At 51.8% G+C, this 15,229-nt stretch overlaps 1 long non-coding RNA gene across 1 annotated transcript; it reads right to left on the bottom strand.

Moving 5' to 3' along the window:
* Positions 1-11,919: 11,919 nt before the first annotated feature.
* LOC147599444 (uncharacterized) lies at positions 11,920-14,817 on the bottom strand. The gene is made up of 11 exons (XR_015259727.1): positions 14,775-14,817; positions 14,480-14,669; positions 14,330-14,377; positions 14,169-14,209; positions 14,002-14,083; positions 13,791-13,892; positions 12,575-12,639; positions 12,278-12,339; positions 12,142-12,187; positions 12,030-12,057; positions 11,920-11,934 (listed from the first exon to the last, which is right to left on the bottom strand). It is a non-coding gene; the product is annotated as an uncharacterized LOC147599444 (long non-coding RNA).
* Between the last annotated feature and the right edge of the window lie 412 nt (positions 14,818-15,229).

Here is a 15,229-nt window from a genome sequence, read left to right as displayed (position 1 = left end):
CTTTCCCTGACCAACAGGGCTTCGATATATACCACCAGTTGCACCTGGGCGCCCACTGAAAAAAAAAACCCCAAAAATCACGAACGTCAGGCGATTGCTCCCACACTGAAAGTGCCAGCCAGTCAAGCTCTTGCTGCTCCTCAGCGGCCACTGGCAGCGCATCTACAGCACCACAGACATCGGGGCTCCGGGCTTTCCCTGACCAAGAGGGCTTCGACATTTACAACCAGCTCGAAAGAGGCGCCCACTGAAAGTAAAACCCCAAAAAAATCACGAACGTTGGACGATTGCTCCCACACCGAAAGTGCCAGCAACACAAGCTCTTGCTGCTCCTCACCGGCCATTGGCAGCGCATCTACAGCACCACAGACATCGGGGCTCCGGGTTTTCCCTGACCAACAGGGCTTCGACATTTACCACCAGCTGCACCTGGGCGCCCACTGAAAAAAAACCCCGAAAAATCACGAACATCGGACGATTACGCCCACACAGAAAGTGCCAGCAACACAAGCTCTTGTTGCTCTTCACGGGCCATTGGCAGCACATCCACAGCACCACAGACATTGGGGCTCCGGGCTTTCCCTGACCAACAGGGCTTCGACATTTACCACCAGCTGCACCTGGGCGCCCACTGGAAAAAAACCCCGAAAAATCACGAACTTAGGGCGATTGCTCCCACACCGAAAGTGCCAGCAATACAAGCTCTTGCTGCTCCTCAGCGGCCACTGACAGCACATCTACAGCACCACAGACATCGGGGCTCCGGGCTTTCCCTGACCAACAGGGCTTCGACATTTACCACCAGTTGCACCTGGGCGTCCAATGAAAATAAACCGCGAAAAATCACGAACGTCGGGCGATTGCTCCCACACAGAAAGTGCCAGCAACACAAGCTCTTGCTGCTCCTCACCGGCCATTCCCAGCGCATCTACAGCACCACAGACATCGGGGCTCCGGGCTTTCCCTGACCAACAGGGCTTCGACATTTACCACCAATTGCACCTGGGCACCCACTGAAAACAAACCCCGAAAAATCACGTACGTCGGACGATTGCTCCCACCCCTTAAATGCCAGCCTGTCAAGCTCCTGCTTCTCCTCCCCGGCCATTATCAGCACATCTACAAAACCACAGACATCGGGGCTCTGGGCTTTCCCTCACTAACAGGGCTTCGACGTTTACCACCAGCTGCACGTGGGTGCCCACTGAAAAAAAATTCCCAGAAATCACGAACGTCGGACGATTGCTCCCACACCGGAAGTGCCAGCCAGTCAAGCTCTTGCTGCTCCTCACCGGCCATTGGCAGCGCATGTACAGCACCACAGACATCGGGGCTCCGGGCTTTCCCTGAACAACAGAGCTTCGACGTTTACCACCAGCTGCACCTGGGAGCCCACTGAAAAAAAACCCTGAAAAATCTCGAACGTCGGACGATTGCTCCCACACCGAAAGTGCCAGCCAGTCAAACTCTTGTTGCTCCTCACCGGCCATTAACAGCGCATCTACAGCACCATAGACATCAACGCTCCGGGCTTTCCCTGACCAACAGGACTTCGACATTTACCACCAGCTGCACCTGGGCGCCCACTGAAAAAAAACCCAAAAAATCACGAACTTCGGACGATTGCTCCCACAGCGAAAGTGCCAGCAACAGAAGCTCTTGCTGCTCCGCACCGGTCATTGACAGCGCATCTACAGCACCACAGACTTCGGGGCTCCAGGCTTTCCCTGACCAACAGGGCTTCGACATTTACCACCAGCTCCAAATGGGCGCCCACTGAAAGTAAAACCCCAAAAAATAACGAACGTCGGACAATTGCTCCCACACCGAAAGTGCCAGCCAGTCAAGCTCTTGCTGCTTTTCAGCGGCCATTGACAGCGCATCTACAGTACCACAGACATAGGGGCTCTGGGCTTTCCCTGACAAACAGGGCTTTGACGTTTACCACCAGTTGCACCTGGGCACCCACTGAAAAAAACCTCAAAAAATCACGAACGTCGGACGATTGCTACCACACTGAAAGTGCCAGCCTGTCAAGCTCTTGCTGCTCCTCATGGGCCATTCGCAGCGCATCTACAGCACCACAGACATTGGGGCTCCGGTCTTTCCCTGACAAACAGGGCTTCGACGTTTACCACCAGTTGCACCTAGGCGCCCACTGAAAAAAAACCCAGAGAAATCACGAACATTGGACGATTGGTCCCACACCGAAAGTGCCAGACAGTCAAGCTCTTGCTGCTCCTCACCGGCCATTGGCAGCGCATCTACAGCACCACAGACATCGGGGCTCCAGGCTTTCCCTGACTAACAGGGCTTCGACATTTACCACCAGCTCCAAACGGGCGCCCACTGAAAGTAAAAGCCCAAAACATCACGAACGTCGGACGATTGCTCCCACACTAAAAGTGCCAGCCTGTCAAGCTCTTGCTGCTCCTCACCGGTCACTGACAGCGCATCTACAGTACCACAGATATCGGGGCTCTGGGCTTTCCCTGACCAACAGGGCTTCGACATTTAACACCAGTTGCACCTGGGCGCCCACTGAAAAAAAACCCCGAAAAATCACGAACGTCGGGCGATTGCTCCAACACTGAAATTGCCAGCCAGTCAAGCTCTTGTTGCTCCTCAGCGGCCATTGGCAGTGCATCTACAGCACCACAGACATCGGGGCTCCGGGCTTTCCCGGACAAACAGGGCTTCGACGTTTACCACCAGCTGAACCTGGGCACCCACTGAAAAAAACCCCGAAAAATAACGAACATCGGATGATTACGCCCACACCGAAAGTGCCAGCAACACAAGCTCTTGCTGCTCCTCACCGGCCATTGGCAGCGCATCTACAGCACCACAGACATCAGGGCTCCGGGCTTTCCCTGACGAATAGGGCTTCGACATTTACCACCAGCTGTACCTGGGCGCCCACTGAAAAAAAACAACCGAAAAATCACGAACATCGGACGAGTACGCCCACACCGAAAGTGCCAGCAACACAAGCTCTTGCTGCTCCTCACCAGCCATTTCCAGCGCATCTACAGCACCACAGACATCGGGGCTCCGGGCTTTCCCTGACGAATAGGGCTTAGACATTTACCACCAGCTGTACCTGGGCGCCCACTGAAAAAAAACAACCGAAAAATCACGAACATCGGATGATTACGCCCACACCGAAAGTGCCAGCAACACAAGCTCTTGCTGCTCCTCACGGGCCATTGGCAGTGCATCTACAGCACCACAGACATCAGGGCTCCGGGCTTTCCCTGACGAATAGGGCTTAGACATTTACCACCAGCTGTACCTGGGCGCCCACTGAAAAAAAAACAACCGAAAAATCACGAACATCGGACGATTGCTCCCACACCGAAAGTGCCAGCAACACAAGCTCTTGCTGCTCCTCACCAGCCATTTGCAGCGCATCTACAGCACCAGAGACATCGGGGCTCCGGGCTTTCCCTGACCAACAGGGCTTCGACATTTAACACCAGCTCCAAAGGGGCGCCCACTGGAAGTAAAACCCCAAAAAATCACGAACGTTGGACGATTGCTCCCACACTGAAAGTGCCAGCAACACAAGCTGTTGCTGTTCCTCACCGGCCATTGGCAGCGCATCTACAGCACCACAGACATCGGGGCTCCGGGCTTTCCCTGACCAACACGGCTTCGATATATACCACCAGTTGCACCTGTGCGCCCACTGAAAAAAAACCCCGAAAAATCACAAACGTCAGGCGATTGCTCCCACACTGAAAGCGCCAGCCAGTCAAGCTCTTGCTGCTCCTCACCGGCCATTCGCAGCACATCTACAGCACCACAGACATCGGGGCTCCGGGCTTTCCCTGACCAACAGGGCTTCGACATTTAACACCAGCTCCAAAGGGGCGCCCACTGAAAGTAAAACCCCAAAAAATCACGAACGTTGGACGATTGCTCCCACACCGAAAGTGCCAGCAACACAAGCTGTTGCTGTTCCTCACCGGCCATTGGCAGCGCATCTACAGCACCACAGACATCGGGGCTCTGGGCTTTCCCTGACGAACAGGGCTTCGATATTTACCACCAGCTCCAAACGGGTGCCCACTGAAAACAAACACCGAAAAATCACGAACATCGGACGATTGCTCCCACACTGAAAGTGCCAGCCAGTCAAGCTCTTGCTGCTCCTCATGGGCCATGGGCAGCGCATCTACAGCACCACAGACGTCGGGGCTCCGGGCTTTCCCTGACCAACAGGGCTTCGACATTTACCACCAGCTGCACCTGGGTGCCCACTGGAAAAAAACCCCGAAAATTCACGAACATCGGACGATTGCTCCCACACCAAAAGTGCCAGCAACACAAGCTCTTGCTGCTCCTCAGCGGCCATTGGCAGTGCATCTACAGCACCACAGACATCGGGGCTCCGGGCTTTCCCTTAACAACAGAGCTTCGACATTTACCACCAGCTGCACCTTTGCGCCCACTGAAAAAAAACCCCAAAAAATCACGAACGTCGGACGATTGCTCCCACAGCGAAAGTGCCAGCAACAGAAGCTCTTGCTGCTCCTCACCGGTCATTGACAGCGCATCTACAGCACCACAGACTTCGGGGCTCCAGGCTTTCCCTGACGAACAGGGCTTCGACATTTACCACCAGCTCCAAATGGGCGCCCACTGAAAGTAAAACCCCAAAAAATAACGAATGTCGGACAATTGCTCCCACACCGAAAGTGCCAGACAGTCAAGCTCTTGCTGCTTTTCAGCGGCCATTGACAGCGCATCTACAGCACCACAGACATAGCGGCTCTGGGCTTTCCCTGACAAACAGGGCTTTGACTTTTACCACCAGTTGCACCTGGGCGCCCACTGAAAAAAACCCCGAAAAATCACGAACGTCGGACGATTGCTTCCACACTGAAAGTGCCAGCCAGTCAAGCTCTTGCTGCTCGTCCCCACCCATTGGCAGCGCATCTACAGCACCACAGACATCGGGGCTCCGGGCTTTCCCTGACGAACAGGGCTTTGACGTTTACCACCAGTTGCACCTGGGCGCCCACTGAAAAAAAACCCTGAAAAAATCACAAACGTCGGACGATTGCTCCCACACCTTAAGTGCCAGCCAGTCAAGCTCTTGCTGCTCCTCATGGGCCATTGGCAGCGCATCTACAGCACCACAGACATCGGGGCTCTGGGCTTTCCCGGACAAACAGGGCTTCGACATTTACCACCAGCTGCACCTGGGCTCCCACTGAAAAAAAACCCCGAAAAATCACGAACGTCGGACGATTGCTCCCACACCGAATGTGCCAGCCTGTCAAGCTCTTGCTGCTCCTCATGGGCCATTCGCAGCGCATCTACAGCACCACAGACATTGGGGCTCCGGTCTTTCCCTGACAAACAGGGCTTCGACGTTTACCACCAGTTGCACCTAGGCGCCCACTGAAAAAAAACCCAGAGAAATCACGAACATTGGACGATTGGTTCCACACCGAATGTACCAGCAACAGAAGCTCTTGCTGCTCCTCACCGGCCGTTGGCAGAGCACCTACAGCACCACAGACATCGGGGCTCTGGGCTTTCCCTGACAAACAGGGCTTCGACGTTTACCACCAGTTGCACCTGGGCGCCCACTGAAAAAAAATCCCCAGAAATCACGAACATCGGACGATTGCTCCCACACCTTAAATGCCAGCCTGTCAAGCTCTTGCTGCTCCTCACCGGCCATTGGAGGCGCATCTACAGCACCACAGACATCGGGGCTCCGGGCTTTACCTGACGAACAGGGCTTTGACGTTTCCTACATAACACCTCTCCGATAACGTATTTAAGAAGGGGAGAACAGGGGGAGGAAAAAAAAAAAAAAAATAAAAAAATAAAAAAAAAGAGTGAGAGAAGAAGATGTGAAGCAGCTGAGTAGGGGCATAGAGGTGGAGACGCAAGCCTTGTAGGCCTCGCAGGCCTCACCCTCTGGCCTCCCGCCAGGCAGCCGACTGGGCCCCGACTTGGCCCAGCCTGGCTGCAAGAAGTGGAGAGGAGATGAGAAGTGAATAAGATGTAAAAAGGATCTGAGAGGCATCTGCCAGCCTGTTGTGAGGAACGGCTGCAGACGCCAAGGTCAGTGAAGGAGGAGGTAGAGCAGTAATGCGGCTCCTGGCCAAGATTCCCCTGCCGCCCGTGGTGACCACCATGGTGGAGCAGGTTGTCCCCCTGCAGCCCATGGAGGCCCACAGAGGGGCAGAGATCCCCCTGCAGCCCGTGGAGGACCCCACACCAGAGCAGGCGGATGCCTGAAGGAGGCTGTGGCCCATGGAGGGCCTGCTGGGACAGCTGTTCTGGAGGGACTGCACCCCGTGGAAGAGATGACCCATGCCGGAGCAGTTTCACAAAGGACTGTGCCCCGTGGGAGGGACCCCACGCTGGAGCAGAGGAGGAATGCGAGGAGTTCTTCCCCTGACGATGACGCAGCAGCGTAAAACAACGCCTGATGAACTGACTGCAGCCCCCATTCCCTTTTTCCCCCCTGTGCCGCTCGGGAGGGGAAGGTGGTAGAGATAATGTTAAGCCCGGGAAGAGGGAGGGGTGGGGGGAAGTTACCTTGTTCCCTGTCTCATTCTCCTGCTAGTTTTAGAAATAAATGAATACTTTTCCCCAAGTCGAGTCTGTTTTGCCCGTGACAGTAACTTTAAGGATTTCTCCCCGTCCTTATCTCAAACCTCGAGTCGTTTTCCTTATATTATCTCCCCCTATTCTCACGGAGGGTGGGGGGAGCAAGAGAGAGAGACTGCATAGTCTGGTCCCGATCGGGGCTGAACTACGACAACATGTCAACAACTAATGCTCAGACCTGCAAAATGGGTGTCGCCTATGTGGTTTTAATCATCCCAACTCAATTATATTGACCAATGTCTGTTGGGGGGAGTAACCAAAAAAAAAACCAACAACCACAGAGAAGAGGTGTTAGAGACTCAAAAAAAAAAAAAAAAAAAAAAAAATCAAAAAAAATCAGAGCTCCCAGTTCTGGCTAACGGAAGCCCCGGCTCTGCACTGAAGCTCCGGTTGATTTCAGCTCCTGCTCCTTACCAGCTCCAGCTATTTGCAACAGCCTGGGCTTTTGACAAGGTCATAAGGGAATCGCTGTCATAACTTCAGTACTACTATTAAAGGTCATAGCTGTATATTGCATAAGTATTAAATAGTTTGTATGGTTAATTACCTAATAACTATTCTAGGCAGCATAGAAGAAAAAGCTGGACTCAAAGGAGGACATGGGGGACCTGAAAAGCACCCTTCCACCCAGAAACCACCTCAGACATCAAGCTCGGTCTGGCATGTGCCAGCCTCCTGACCTGCGAGGTCCGATAGGACCAGGCTCCCACCTCCAGAGAGGGGCTGCAGACCCTGCCCACTCCCTGCTGTCCCCTGCAGCCCCCAGTGCTCTCCCACTTCCCTGCGCAAACAGCCACCCTGGCTGCTGCTTTTGGACCCCATGCCAGCTCACTTAGTGCCTCTTTCTGAGCCCAAAAACCCAGCTTCTGAGCCTGTTCTCAAGCACCAAAAGTGCAGGAATGGACCTTGTGTTTCTAAGCCCAAAGCTAAACAACCCAATCTCTTTCTGAGCCCCAAGATGCACCACACAAACTAGTTTTCAAGCCTCAGGAACAGAAGTCTCAGTCTCCACTTTCAGGCCCCAAACCAGCTCGCCCTTGTTGCCGCGCGACAATGAACCGACCCCCTCTACCGGGATCCCATCCCGGGGAGAGAGACACAGACATGGATGCCGTGGAGTCAGCTCTCAATTTACTGCTGCGTCGCATCGCAATATATACCTGTACGCCTGCTATGCAAGCCCGTACACCCGCTACGCACACAAACACACCCGCCCCCTACGCCCACGTACCTATCCATGCCTAGAACGAGGCATTGCGTCAGCAAGCGCACGAATCGTTGCGGTCCATTTTTCCTGTGTACATGCAGCCCCGCTCGTAGCCTTGTTGCTGCCTTGCAGGGCCCCACATGCCCTGGCTGTCTTCTGACTCCCTCTGCAGTCCCCATCTGCGATGCTGAGGAGCGGGGAAGGGTGCAGCCATCGCAGAGCCCTGACCCCCAGGGCCTGACACGCAGCTGTGGGAGTGCTTGGGAACCAGAAAAAAAAACTGAAGAAAGGGCCCAATGGGCGCTATGACAAGGTGCTATCTCACATCACTCATAGGTTCAGCCCTTCAAATTAAAACAAAACAAAAAAAAAAAAAAACCTCACAAAACCAAAACCACACACCACCATAATTTAGTCATATAGCCACAAGGCACAACTTCCCTCTAATAACACACACGAGCCTAGCTTCTTACCTCCCTCTGCTTACCTTTCCTCCATCACCCTGCACGGCTCATTCCTCTGCATCTGTAGAAACATTAATATGAAAAAACAGATTAAAAATTCCAGATGCCTTGTTTCAATTTAGGAATATCATCTACAGCCTAACGACAGACTGCCATTAAACACCATAGAGAATCCAGATATTAAGCCCTACACATTAAAACTTGAAAAACTCTGAGATTCCATCCTCTCAATTAGCACTCTAGCTGCCTCTCCCAGAGGGCTCCTATCATCCCCTCGGCTCCTGCAAAATGCTAAAGAAACTAAACTCTCCTCACCTGCTGACGACACTCGCTTCATCCGACGTGACCATACCATCTTTGCCTCAACCGTCTAGGCATATCACCATATTAACCACAGACTCTTATCGCTCTTCCACCTCACCCTGACTCTATACCTCCGGGCAGGGCGGCTCCAAGCCAAACACACACATGGACAGAGCGACACTACACGGAACACTGTGAATTAGGGGCCTCAAAGATTAGAGAAAACTCTGGGCCCGAAAGATGACGCCCAGACAGAAGATGCCGTTAGAGAATAAGACCTGCGGGACTGGGACAGCGATAAGAGAGGAGGCTGTCTTGCAGCTCTAGAGAAAGAACAGAATGTTGTGGCCTGGTACAAGACATTACTCTCAAACCTGAGAGTGCGCATGCATGTGCAAGAAGCCTGGCTTCAAGACCTAAAAACATCAGAATGCAGGGAAGAATTCCCAGTCCATAAAAACGGATGGCTAGAGAGCAGAGTTGCTCACACAGTTAAGAAGGACACCAGAAAAGAGGATTGTCCCTAAACTTCCAAGACGCAAGAATGATCCACATATTACGCTTTGTGTTACAAGAGAAGAAGGGCCCGATCGGGACCGCACTGATGAGTACTGCCATTTGAGGTGCCAGTGATGGTGCCTGAGGCGCCTGCCGTGCCCCTTGAGCAAAAGGAGGACATTGAGACTCAAGGAAGGTCTAAAAGACAGAAGAATAACCACACAAATGACACAGACACAAACACAGGCTGGAACTGCCCTGCCCGGTACATAGTAGCATCACGCATCAGTAACCCGTCTCCTTTACCTGCTGAAAGGGACTGTTCCTGGACAGGCCTTCCGCTCCACACCAGCTATAAAACCCCTTCCCTGCAATTCCTAACCTCGCCGTCTCCCTCCCCCGACGCCTTTCCAGCACCCTGCCTCAACTTAACTTTCAGAGGGCTGGGAGCCTAATTCAATCCTCGACAAAACCAACTCCGGTCAATCCACTGGATTATTCCTGCAGTCGCCAGGTCCCACTTCATCATCTGTAAAACAGAACAAAAAAAAAACCCTCACACCAGTCAGCATCACAACACAGACATTGCCCAAAACCAGCCTCACCTCAGACACGTCACAACGTTCCAAGTGGCTGCTCTGCATCAATTCCAGAGTCAGATGCGGCGCCTGTCCTTGCTCGTGGTACCTAAGAACACAAGACACGCAAAATTACCATTACTCTTCTCTGCTACCCGACACGCTTCAGCGGTTCACGGACTTCTACAGGCATCCCGCAAAACGAAAAAGAAACAAAACATTACAGAGTTGCCATGTAACACTTGGCTCTTAAACACCAACCTGGCTTGCAACTGCCTCACCTTCTGGGACTGCTCATCCGCGCACTTCATCGCCCCTCCGAGCCTGAGAGTGGCACCTATGAAAACCCAAGCAAAACGAGACATGCTGAGATACCACCCAAAACCTCAGTCTGTCAGCATCTATGCCCACTCTCCAGCTCCTTTACCTTGCCAGCTCGCCCACCTAGGATCCATCATTTCGAGTTGTCACATTGAGGCTGGCACACCTGCAAATCCCAAACAACACGGGTTGATTAAAACTTCACCAACCACTGAAAAATAACCGCTATTTCAGCCCACCAGTCACCGCTCACCTTGCCCAACTCAACTCCGGTGCCCATCTCTCAGAGTGCTCATCGTTTCACACTGTCAAATTTTAAAATAATAGAAGTACTATAATTTAGTCCTATAACCACCCATCACTCATTCCCTCTAATACCACACACCAACCCACCTCTTTACTACGCTCTGCTCACCTCTCCCCCGTCACCCTTTAGCACACGACTCGTCCCTCTGCATCTGTAGAAACATTAATATCAAACAAGTCAACCTCATGCAACACAATAACCTAAGAATTCCAGAGGGCTCCTTGTGGTTCAGCAGTACTAAATGGAGCCCAACTACAGCCTGCCATTAAAAGAAATACAGAATTCAAACATTAAGCTCTACATGTACAAACCTTCACACTTTTGAAATGCCATCCCCTCGACTGGCACTCTGGTTGCCTCTCCCAGATGGCTACCATCATGGCCTCAGCACCCCCAAAATATTGCAGAAATGACTCTCCTCACCTAGTGACAACAGTTGCTTGATCCCAGATGACCGTACAACCTTTGCGTCTACAGTCTAGACATATAACCATATTAACTGCAGACTCTTATCGCTCTTCCACCTAACCCTGGCTCTACACCTGCGGGCAGGGCAGCTCCAAGTCAAACACACGCATGCATAGACCATCACTACACAGAACACTACAAACTACAGACCTCTAAGATCAGAGAAAACTCTTGGCCAGAAAGACAAAGCCTGGATGGAAAAATCCCACTGAGAAAGAAGACCTACGGGACCAGGACAGTGATAAGAGAAGGCTCTGTGGCAGCGCCAGAGAAAGAACAGAACATCGTGGCCTGGGACAAGACATTAGTTTAGAAACTGAGATGATGTATGCGCAAGAAGCCTGGCTTCAAAACCTAGAGAATGTCAGGATGCAGGGAAGAATTCCCAGTCCATGAAAATGGACGGCTAGAGAGTAGAGCTGTTCACGCAGCCGAGAATGATGCCAGAAAAGAGGACCGTCCCTAAACTTCCAAGACGATAGAACGATCCGTGCCTGAAGCCTGTAACTCCACAAAAGAAGGGCCCGATCGGGACCGTGATGATGAGCACCGGCGTTCCAGACCTCAGAGCTGGCACCCGAGGCATCTGCCGTGCTCCTTGAGCAAAAGGAGGACACCGAGACCTGAGGAAGGTCTAGGACACAGAAGACAGACCACACAAACAAAACAACAACAGACGCAGGCTGGAACTGCCCTGCCCAGCACACGCCAGCATCATGCTGAACAGTAACCCACCCCCTTTTACCTGCTGAAAGAGGACAGGCCTTCCGCTCAACACTATCTTTTTAAGTCTTCCCTACAGTTCCTAACCTCATCCCCTCCCTCCCCCGACCCCTCGCCAGCACCTGTACCTCAACTTAGCTTTCAGTGGGCCGCGAGTCTCAATCCATCCTTGACAAGAAAAAACACAGGCACCCCACGCTCCTGCAGTTGCCAGGTCCCTCTTCCTCATCTGCAAAACAGAAAAAAAAACAAAACAAAAAAAAAAAAAAAAAAAAACCAAAAACCTCACACAACAGTGCCATCACTTAGCATCACACCACAGATACTGCCCAAAACATGCCCCACCTCAGAGACATCCTAGCGTTCCAGTCCCTGTTCCACACCAATTCCAGAGTCGGACAGTGTGGCTGTCCTTGCTTGGGGCACCTAAGAATGCAAAAGACAGAAAATTACCGTTGTACTTGCAAGAAATCACCAGTCCCACTCTTCTCTCCGCTGACCAGCGAACTTCAGTGGCTCACAGAGTTCCACAGGCAGCCCACACAGAACCTGCAAAACAAAAAAAACTCGCTACGCCAAGTTGCCCTGTAATGCTTGGCTCTTAAATGCCAGCCTGGCCCACAATTGCCTCACCTTCTCCAACTGCTCATCAGCGCACGTCACCGTCCCTGAGTGGCACCTACCAAAACCCAAGCAAAAGGGTACGTGGTGAGATACTGCCTGAAACCTCAGCCTCCGCGCACCTATGCCCGTTCTTCGTCTCCTTTACCTTGACAGCTCGCCCACCTAGGTACGTCAGTTCCAGTTGTCGTATTGAGGCTGGTGGAGCACCTGCAAACACCAAACAATATGAGTTGATTAAAACTTCACCAGCCATGCAAGACCTGAAAAGTAACTGCAACTTCAGCCCACCAAGCACCATTCACCTTGCCTGAGTCCGCCCCACTGCCCAACTCTCATGGCACTTGTCGCTTCTCACTTTCAAATTTTACAATAATAGAAATACTATAATTGAGTCCTGTAGCCACCCATCACTTGTTCCCTCCAATGCCACACACTCACCCACCTCTTCACTGCGCTCCACTCGCCTCTCCCCCGTTGCCCTTCGGTGCACAGCTCAGGCCTCTGCATCTGTACAAACATTAATGTCACGCAAGTCAACCGCTAGCAGAGCGAGAGCTTAACAACTCCAGGGATCTCCTTTTGATTTAGGAGTACCAACTGGAGCCTGCCATTAAAAGAAATACAGAATTCAAACATTAAGCCCTACACACGCAAGCCTTCACACTTTCTAAAATACATCCTCAAAACTGGCACGCTAGCGGTCTCTCCCACACGGCTCTGGTCATTCCCTCATTGCTCACAAAATACTGCAGAAATTACTCTCCTCGCTCACCTGCTGACAACAGCTGCTCGATCCCCAGATGACCAGACAACCTTTGCCTCAACAGTCTAGGCATATTCACCGTATTAACCACAGACACTTACCATTATTCTACCTAACTCTGGTTCTACAACCCCGGCAGGGCAGCTCAAAGCCAAACAGACACGCATACAGACACTACACAGAACACTACAAACTACAGGCCTCTAAGATCAAAAAACACTCTCAGCCAGAAAGATGAAGCCCAGACGGAAAACATCATCAGAGAACATGGACCTGTTGGACCGTGACAGCGATAAGAAGAGGCTCTCTGCCAACGCCTGAGAAAGAGTAGAACATCATGTCCTGGGACAAGACCTTATTCTCCAAACTGAGAAGTATGAGCAAGAAGCCTGGCTTCAACACCTAAAGAACATCAGGTTGCAGGGAAGAATTCCCAGTCCGTGAACATGGACGGTTAGAGAGCAGAGCTGCTCACACAGCCAAGAACGATGCCAGAAAAGAGGACTGTCCCTAAACTTCCAATATGAGAGAACAATCCAAGCATTAAGCTTGTAACTCCATAAAAGAAGGGCCCGATCGGGACCGTGATGATGAGCACCAGCGTTCTGGACCTCAGAGCTGGTGCCTGCCGTGCTCCTTGAGCAAAAGGAGGATGCCGAGACCCAAGGAACGTCTAAGACACAGAACCAACAAAACAACAAGAGACACAGGCTGGAACTGCCCTGCCTAGCGCACGCCAGCATCATGCTGAACAGTAACCCACCCCCTTTTACCTGCTGAAAGGGGATTGTTCCTGTACAGGCCTTCCACTCCACACGATCTTTAGAAGTCTTCCCTACAATTCTTAACCTCATCCCCTCCCTCCCCCAACCCCTCGCCAGCACCCGTGCCTCACCTTAGCTTTCAGAGGACAGGAGTCCGATTCCATGAATGACAAGAAAACACCACAGTCACCCCACTGGATTATTCCTGCAGTCACGAGGTCGCTTTTCATTGTCTGCAAAAAAAAAAAAAAAAAAAAAAAAGCCAACACCAACCCTCTCACAACAGCACCATTATTCAGCATCACCTTAATCAAAACAGACATTTCCAGCAATCTGCCCCACCTTGGACAAACCGCTGTATTCCGCTCCCCTGGTCTGTGACAGTTCCAGAGTTGGACTCTGTAGCTGTCCTTCCTTGTGGCGCCTAAGATAGCAAAAGGCACAAAATTACCATTACGCTTACAAGACATCAGCAACCCCACGCTCCTCCTCTCTGCTACCTGGCTCACCTCGAACACTCACACAGTTACAAAGTCAGCCTGTGCAAAACCTGCAAAACAAACAAACAAACAAAAAAAAAAAACCAACAAAAAACCCGCCCACCACACTACACTGAGTTGTCATGTAAAACATTGCTCTTAAATGCCAGCCTGGCTTGCAACCGCCTCACCTTCTCGGATCACTCTTCAGTGCACTTCACTGCCGCTCCAAGTGGCACCTACAAAAACCCAAGCAAAACAACACATGCTGAGATACAGCCCCAAACCTCAGCCTGCCCGCACCGGTGTCCATCTCCTGCTCCTTTATCTCGACAGGTCACCCATCCAGGATCCCTCAGTTTGAGTTAACACACGGAGGCTGGTGCGCCACCTGCAAACCCCAAACAACATGGGTTGCTTAAACCATTCACCAACAATACAACACCCGAAAAAGAACTGCCACTTCAGCTTGCCGATCACCGCTCGCCTTGCCCGAGTCCGTTACGGTGCCTGTCTCTCGTCGATGCAGACCTTCAAATTAAAAGGAAAAATAGCAATGTATCAGTGTAGCCCTACAGCCACACATCACGTATTCCCTCTAATACCACGTGCCCACGCACGATCTTAACTGCTCACCTCTCTTCCATCGTCCTTTGGTGCACGGCTCAGGCCTCTGCATCTGTAGAAACATAAATGTCACACAAGTCAACCGCTAGCAGAGTGAGAGCTTAAGAATTCCAGGTGTCTCATTCGGACAGCCCGCTGTTAAAAGAAATACAGAATTCAAACATTAAGCTCTACACATACAAGCCTTCACACCTTCGATATCCCATCCTCTGAACTGGTATGCTAGCTGCCTCTCCCATGTGACTCCAGTCATCCCCTCGGCACCCGCAAAAAACCCCTGAAATGACTCTCCTCACTAACGTACTGATGACAACTGCTCTGTCCCAGATGACTGTATGACCTTCGCCTCAACGAAGGCATATCACCATAATAACTACAGACTCTTGTCACCAATCCACCTAACCCTAACTCTACACCTCCAGGCAGGGCAACTCCAAGCCAAACACACATATGCACACAGACAC

Source organism: Chlamydotis macqueenii, chromosome 11, assembly GCF_036417535.1.
Source record: "Chlamydotis macqueenii isolate bChlMac1 chromosome 11, bChlMac1.mat, whole genome shotgun sequence".
NCBI classification, from domain to species: domain Eukaryota; kingdom Metazoa; phylum Chordata; class Aves; order Otidiformes; family Otididae; genus Chlamydotis; species Chlamydotis macqueenii.
The sequence above is the reverse complement of the archived record's forward strand: the minus strand, read 5'-3'. Positions and strand labels throughout refer to the sequence as shown.